Source organism: Octopus bimaculoides, chromosome 12 (assembly GCF_046866305.1).
Source record: "Octopus bimaculoides isolate indiv1 chromosome 12, ASM4686630v1, whole genome shotgun sequence".
NCBI classification, from domain to species: Eukaryota; Metazoa; Mollusca; class Cephalopoda; order Octopoda; family Octopodidae; genus Octopus; species Octopus bimaculoides.
Genome location: NC_142939.1, coordinates 1,108,690 through 1,116,189, shown reverse-complemented (window position 1 = coordinate 1,116,189; position 7,500 = coordinate 1,108,690). Strand labels below are relative to the sequence as shown.

The 7,500-nt window shown below is 41.7% G+C and overlaps 1 long non-coding RNA gene across 1 annotated transcript in view; it reads right to left on the bottom strand.

Annotated features, from left to right (window-relative positions):
- LOC149132940 (uncharacterized) overlaps positions 1 to 7,500 on the bottom strand; it is a 389,921-nt gene that overhangs the window by 291,398 nt on the left and 91,023 nt on the right. The gene's annotated exons all lie outside the window — the stretch shown is intronic.

Here is a 7,500-nt window from a genome sequence, read left to right as displayed (position 1 = left end):
CTTACTGGCCGCATCTCTGTACATGGCTCGCACAGCTCTCACTAGCCATTCTTCTATCCCAAGTTTCCTCATTGACCACCAGATAAGGGATCGGGGGACCCTGTCAAAGGCTTTCTCCATGTCAACGAAAGCCAGGTACAGAGGTTTATCCTTGGCTAGGTATTTCTCTTGCAACTGTCTCACTAGAAATAAGGCATCAGTAGTGCTTTTACCTGGCACGAACCCAAACTGCATCTCATCTAAATTGATTCGCTCCCTAATTAGTTGGGCTATGACCCTCTCTGTAACTTTCATAACCTGATCTAACAGCTTGATGCCTCTGTAATTATTTGTATCTAAAGCGTCCCCTTTACCTTTGTAGCAGTTGACTATGATGCTGCTACACCAGTCATAGGGTATGACTCCTTCGTGTATCACCTGGTTCGTAATACGGGTGACTAGGCTATAGCCAACACTGCCAGATATTTTGAGCATCTCTGCAGTGATTCCTGATGGGCCGGGGGCTTTCCCGGTCTTCATACTCTTAATTGCTTTATCTACCCTGGTACTATCAACTCGGATAGCTGGTCCCTCTATTGGGTCGACATAAGGCAGGCTCTCTTTCTCCCATTCATTCTCTTTATTAAGCAATCTATCGTAGTGGCATCTCCAGACCTCTTTCTTTGCATCCTCATTTAATGCAAGCGTACCATCATCCATGCGAACACATTTCTCTCCTACAACATCACTATTCTCTCTCCTACACTGTCTTGCAACCCGAAATACCTCGAGTCTTTGGTCCTCACGGCGCAGAACATTGGCAAATCTTTCCTTATCTGCTTCCCCTCTGGCTAAATAAACCTGTCGCCTAGCCTCCCTTCTGGCACATTGGTACAATTCCCTGCTACCACCGTTCTTCCAGTCCTTCCAAGCTTGTTTCTTTTGTCTAATAGCCCTGTCTACCTCCTTGTTCCACCACCACGTTACTCTGGGTTGGGAGGGGACCTTACACCACCCACAAATCTGGTCGGTGGCTTTCAACAGGTTGTCCCGCAGAAATCTCCAATTGTCTTCCACGTTGTATGATGCTATATCCCCTTCTATTTCGTTAAATGCTTCAAGTAACTTGTCTCTAAGTCTCTGTCCGTTTGCAGGGTCTTTAAGCTTCCACACCCTTCTTCTCCAAGCCTGTCTAATTCTGGGCACCCATTTTGCCTTGATCCCAAAGTCGCTAACTACTAATCTATGTTGTGGGGTACATTCTTCGCCAGGGTAGGTTTTGGCATTTATAAGCCGCCCTCTTTCCCTATTTCTGGCGAGGATGTAGTCGATTTGGCTAGAGTGTCTGCCGGAGCGGTAGGTGACTAGGTGACTGGCAGGTTTCCTGAAGTTGGTATTGCAGACCATAAGATTGGTTGCATCACAGAACTCCAGCAGTCTGGTTCCCTCCTCGTTGCGGGAACCGAAGCCATAGCCTCCATGTATGCCATGGAAGCCCCCAGCACGACGTCCGACATGACCGTTGAAGTCTCCAGCCACAAAGAGAAGGTCCCTGTCACTCGTCGACGAGGTAGTTTGCAAGAGGGTGTCATAGAATTGGTCTTTCAGACCATCTGGTAGCCCAGGTTGAGGTGCATAGGCTGAGATGACAGTAGCTAATCTATGATGAAGCACTAGTCTGATCTTAAGTACTCTGTCACTTACTCTAACGACCTCGATTACCTTATCCACCCATTTCTCCGCTAGAAGTATTCCTACGCCCCCGACCCCGTCAGTGTTCCCTGCCCAGAAAATCTTGTACCTGTGTTCTTTGCCTGTGAGGAACCTTGCAGAACCTCCTCTCCATCTTACTTCCTGGATGCAGCACATATCTACGCATCTCCGTTCAAGCATCTCAACAATTTCACCAGATCTACCTTTCAGCGTGCCGACGTTGAGAGTGCCAATCCTAACAGTATGGGTGTTGGGGGTGTGGGCCTGTAGCCTGGGAAGAGGAAAAGCAGTGTCGTGTACCTGAAAAGAAAACTTGCAATTGGAAGAATTCATAAGCAAAACATTACCTACAACCTGCAAACATTTCTCAACCTTAATGCGCTACCCAAAGGTAGGGGAGAGGATGGCCAAGGCCACTAGATGGGTTCCGGGAGACAGCCGAGGTTGACAGGATGACAAAGGGATGAACTTCCGGTGGAGGGGTGGGATGACAGAGGAATGAACTTCCGGTGGAGGGGGTGGGATGACAGAGGAATGAACTTCCGGTGGAGGGGGCGGGATGACAGAGAAATGAACTTCCGGTGGAGGGGGTGGGATGACAGAGGAATGAACTTCCGGTGGAGGGGGTGGGATGACAGAGGAATGAACTTCCGGTGGAGGGGGTGGGATGACAGAGGAATGAACTTCCGGTGGAGGGGTGGGATGACAGAGGAATGAACTTCCGGTGGAGGGGGTGGGATGACAGAGGAATGAACTTCCGGTGGAGGGGGTGGGATGGCAGAGGAATGAACTTCCGGTGGAGGGGGTGGGATGACAGAGGAATGAACTTCCGGTGGAGGGGGTGGGATGACAGAGGAATGAACTTCCGGTGGAGGGGGTGGGATGGCAGAGGAATGAACTTCCGGTGGGAGGGGGTGGGATGACAGAGGAATGAACTTCCGGTGGAGGGGGTGGGATGACAGAGGAATGAACTTCCGGTGGAGGGGGTGGGATGACAGAGGGATGACAGACGAATGAACTTCCGGTGGAGGGGGTGGGAGGGCGGGTTACCGCCAGCGAGTAGAGAGGGCTCTTAATTGTAGATTTTAAATATTTGAGAGACAACAATGCATAAATCGTAATTTTTTAAAAGAGCAATGAATTCTGGGTGATTAGAATATAACGTAGCATGAATTTAGGAAGCTTAGAAAATGAATAAGCATGAATTTAAGACAACAACTGAATTCAATTGAATTTCATGGAGAGAAACAAGATAAATAATAAGGGACAAAAAACTAAAGCGCAAGGTATTGAGATGTTTGAGGCCGTAAATAAATAAAAATCTCTATCTTATCTGCATCTTGGGTATTTCGTCGTAGTACGTCAGCGAGATAATTTAGAATGGGTTTCTCATTTATATATAGCCAGAACCTGAAGACCTTAAAGGAAAGACTACGAAGGGGAGAGAGAGAGGATGGAGGGGTAGACAGAGGCATGGCGGGAGAAAAGATCATCATCATCATCATCATATATATATATAAAGAGAGAGAGAGAGAGAGGGGGGACCAGTCAAGCAGCACATCACGCTGTAATTCTTGGGCTGAGAAATCAACACTTAAAAGCCATAATTTTAAGGAGCGATAAGAATTTTTGAATAAAGGAAAATGGGTAGTGGTGGTGGGTAGGTACCGCCAGCGAGTAGAGAGGGCTCTTAATTGTAGATTTTAAATATTTGAGAGACAACAATGCATAAATCGTAATTTTTTAAAAGAGCAATGAATTCTGGGTGATTAGAATATAACGTAGCATGAATTTAGGAAGCTTAGAAAATGAATAAGCATGAATTTAAGACAACAACTGAATTCAATTGAATTTCATGGAGAGAAACAAGATAAATAATAAGGGACAAAAAACTAAAGCGCAAGGTATTGAGATGTTTGAGGCCGTAAATAAATAAAAATCTCTATCTTATCTGCATCTTGGGTATTTCGTCGTAGTACGTCAGCGAGATAATTTAGAATGGGTTTCTCATTTATATATAGCCAGAACCTGAAGACCTTAAAGGAAAAACTACGAAGGGGAGAGAGAGAGGATGGAGGGGTAGACAGAGGCATGGCGGGAGAAAAGATCATCATCATCATCATCATATATATATATAAAGAGAGAGAGAGAGAGAGAGAGGGGGGACCAGTCAAGCAGCACATCACGCTGTAATTCTTGGGCTGAGAAATCAACACTTAAAAGCCATAATTTTAAGGAGCGATAAGAATTTTTGAATAAGGGAAAATGGGTAGTGGTGGTGGGTAGGTACCGCCAGCGAGTAGAGAGGGCTCTTAATTGTAGATTTTAAATATTTGAGAGACAACAATGCATAAATCGTAATTTTTTAAAAGAGCAATGAATTCTGGGTGATTAGAATATAACGTAGCATGAATTTAGGAAGCTTAGAAAATGAATAAGCATGAATTTAAGACAACAACTGAATTCAATTGAATTTCATGGAGAGAAACAAGATAAATAATAAGGGACAAAAAACTAAAGCGCAAGGTATTGAGATGTTTGAGGCCGTAAATAAATAAAAATCTCTATCTTATCTGCATCTTGGGTATTTCGTCGTAGTACGTCAGCGAGATAATTTAGAATGGGTTTCTCATTTATATATAGCCAGAACCTGAAGACCTTAAAGGAAAAACTACGAAGGGGAGAGAGAGAGGATGGAGGGGTAGACAGAGGCATGGCGGGAGAAAAGATCATCATCATCATCATCATATATATATATAAAGAGAGAGAGAGAGAGAGAGAGGGGGGACCAGTCAAGCAGCACATCACGCTGTAATTCTTGGGCTGAGAAATCAACACTTAAAAGCCATAATTTTAAGGAGCGATAAGAATTTTTGAATAAAGGAAAATGGGTAGTGGTGGTGGGTAGGTACCGCCAGCGAGTAGAGAGGGCTCTTAATTGTAGATTTTAAATATTTGAGAGACAACAATGCATAAATCGTAATTTTTTAAAAGAGCAATGAATTCTGGGTGATTAGAATATAACGTAGCATGAATTTAGGAAGCTTAGAAAATGAATAAGCATGAATTTAAGACAACAACTGAATTCAATTGAATTTCATGGAGAGAAACAAGATAAATAATAAGGGACAAAAAACTAAAGCGCAAGGTATTGAGATGTTTGAGGCCGTAAATAAATAAAAATCTCTATCTTATCTGCATCTTGGGTATTTCGTCGTAGTACGTCAGCGAGATAATTTAGAATGGGTTTCTCATTTATATATAGCCAGAACCTGAAGACCTTAAAGGAAAAACTACGAAGGGGAGAGAGAGAGGATGGAGGGGTAGACAGAGGCATGGCGGGAGAAAAGATCATCATCATCATCATCATATATATATATAAAGAGAGAGAGAGAGAGAGAGGGGGGGGACCAGTCAAGCAGCACATCACGCTGTAATTCTTGGGCTGAGAAATCAACACTTAAAAGCCATAATTTTAAGGAGCGATAAGAATTTTTGAATAAAGGAAAATGGGTAGTGGTGGTGGGTAGGTACCGCCAGCGAGTAGAGAGGGCTCTTAATTGTAGATTTTAAATATTTGAGAGACAACAATGCATAAATCGTAATTTTTTAAAAGAGCAATGAATTCTGGGTGATTAGAATATAACGTAGCATGAATTTAGGAAGCTTAGAAAATGAATAAGCATGAATTTAAGACAACAACTGAATTCAATTGAATTTCATGGAGAGAAACAAGATAAATAATAAGGGACAAAAAACTAAAGCGCAAGGTATTGAGATGTTTGAGGCCGTAAATAAATAAAAATCTCTATCTTATCTGCATCTTGGGTATTTCGTCGTAGTACGTCAGCGAGATAATTTAGAATGGGTTTCTCATTTATATATAGCCAGAACCTGAAGACCTTAAAGGAAAAACTACGAAGGGGAGAGAGAGAGGATGGAGGGGTAGACAGAGGCATGGCGGGAGAAAAGATCATCATCATCATCATCATATATATATATAAAGAGAGAGAGAGAGAGAGAGAGGGGGGACCAGTCAAGCAGCACATCACGCTGTAATTCTTGGGCTGAGAAATCAACACTTAAAAGCCATAATTTTAAGGAGCGATAAGAATTTTTGAATAAAGGAAAATGGGTAGTGGTGGTGGGTAGGTACCGCCAGCGAGTAGAGAGGGCTCTTAATTGTAGATTTTAAATATTTGAGAGACAACAATGCATAAATCGTAATTTTTTAAAAGAGCAATGAATTCTGGGTGATTAGAATATAACGTAGCATGAATTTAGGAAGCTTAGAAAATGAATAAGCATGAATTTAAGACAACAACTGAATTCAATTGAATTTCATGGAGAGAAACAAGATAAATAATAAGGGACAAAAAACTAAAGCGCAAGGTATTGAGATGTTTGAGGCCGTAAATAAATAAAAATCTCTATCTTATCTGCATCTTGGGTATTTCGTCGTAGTACGTCAGCGAGATAATTTAGAATGGGTTTCTCATTTATATATAGCCAGAACCTGAAGACCTTAAAGGAAAAACTACGAAGGGGAGAGAGAGAGGATGGAGGGGTAGACAGAGGCATGGCGGGAGAAAAGATCATCATCATCATCATCATATATATATATAAAGAGAGAGAGAGAGAGAGAGAGGGGGGACCAGTCAAGCAGCACATCACGCTGTAATTCTTGGGCTGAGAAATCAACACTTAAAAGCCATAATTTTAAGGAGCGATAAGAATTTTTGAATAAAGGAAAATGGGTAGTGGTGGTGGGTAGGTACCGCCAGCGAGTAGAGAGGGCTCTTAATTGTAGATTTTAAATATTTGAGAGACAACAATGCATAAATCGTAATTTTTTAAAAGAGCAATGAATTCTGGGTGATTAGAATATAACGTAGCATGAATTTAGGAAGCTTAGAAAATGAATAAGCATGAATTTAAGACAACAACTGAATTCAATTGAATTTCATGGAGAGAAACAAGATAAATAATAAGGGACAAAAAACTAAAGCGCAAGGTATTGAGATGTTTGAGGCCGTAAATAAATAAAAATCTCTATCTTATCTGCATCTTGGGTATTTCGTCGTAGTACGTCAGCGAGATAATTTAGAATGGGTTTCTCATTTATATATAGCCAGAACCTGAAGACCTTAAAGGAAAAACTACGAAGGGGAGAGAGAGAGGATGGAGGGGTAGACAGAGGCATGGCGGGAGAAAAGATCATCATCATCATCATCATATATATATATAAAGAGAGAGAGAGAGAGAGAGAGAGGGGGGACCAGTCAAGCAGCACATCACGCTGTAATTCTTGGGCTGAGAAATCAACACTTAAAAGCCATAATTTTAAGGAGCGATAAGAATTTTTGAATAAAGGAAAATGGGTAGTGGTGGTGGGTAGGTACCGCCAGCGAGTAGAGAGGGCTCTTAATTGTAGATTTTAAATATTTGAGAGACAACAATGCATAAATCGTAATTTTTTAAAAGAGCAATGAATTCTGGGTGATTAGAATATAACGTAGCATGAATTTAGGAAGCTTAGAAAATGAATAAGCATGAATTTAAGACAACAACTGAATTCAATTGAATTTCATGGAGAGAAACAAGATAAATAATAAGGGACAAAAAACTAAAGCGCAAGGTATTGAGATGTTTGAGGCCGTAAATAAATAAAAATCTCTATCTTATCTGCATCTTGGGTATTTCGTCGTAGTACGTCAGCGAGATAATTTAGAATGGGTTTCTCATTTATATATAGCCAGAACCTGAAGACCTTAAAGGAAAAACTACGAAGGGGAGAGAGAGAGGATG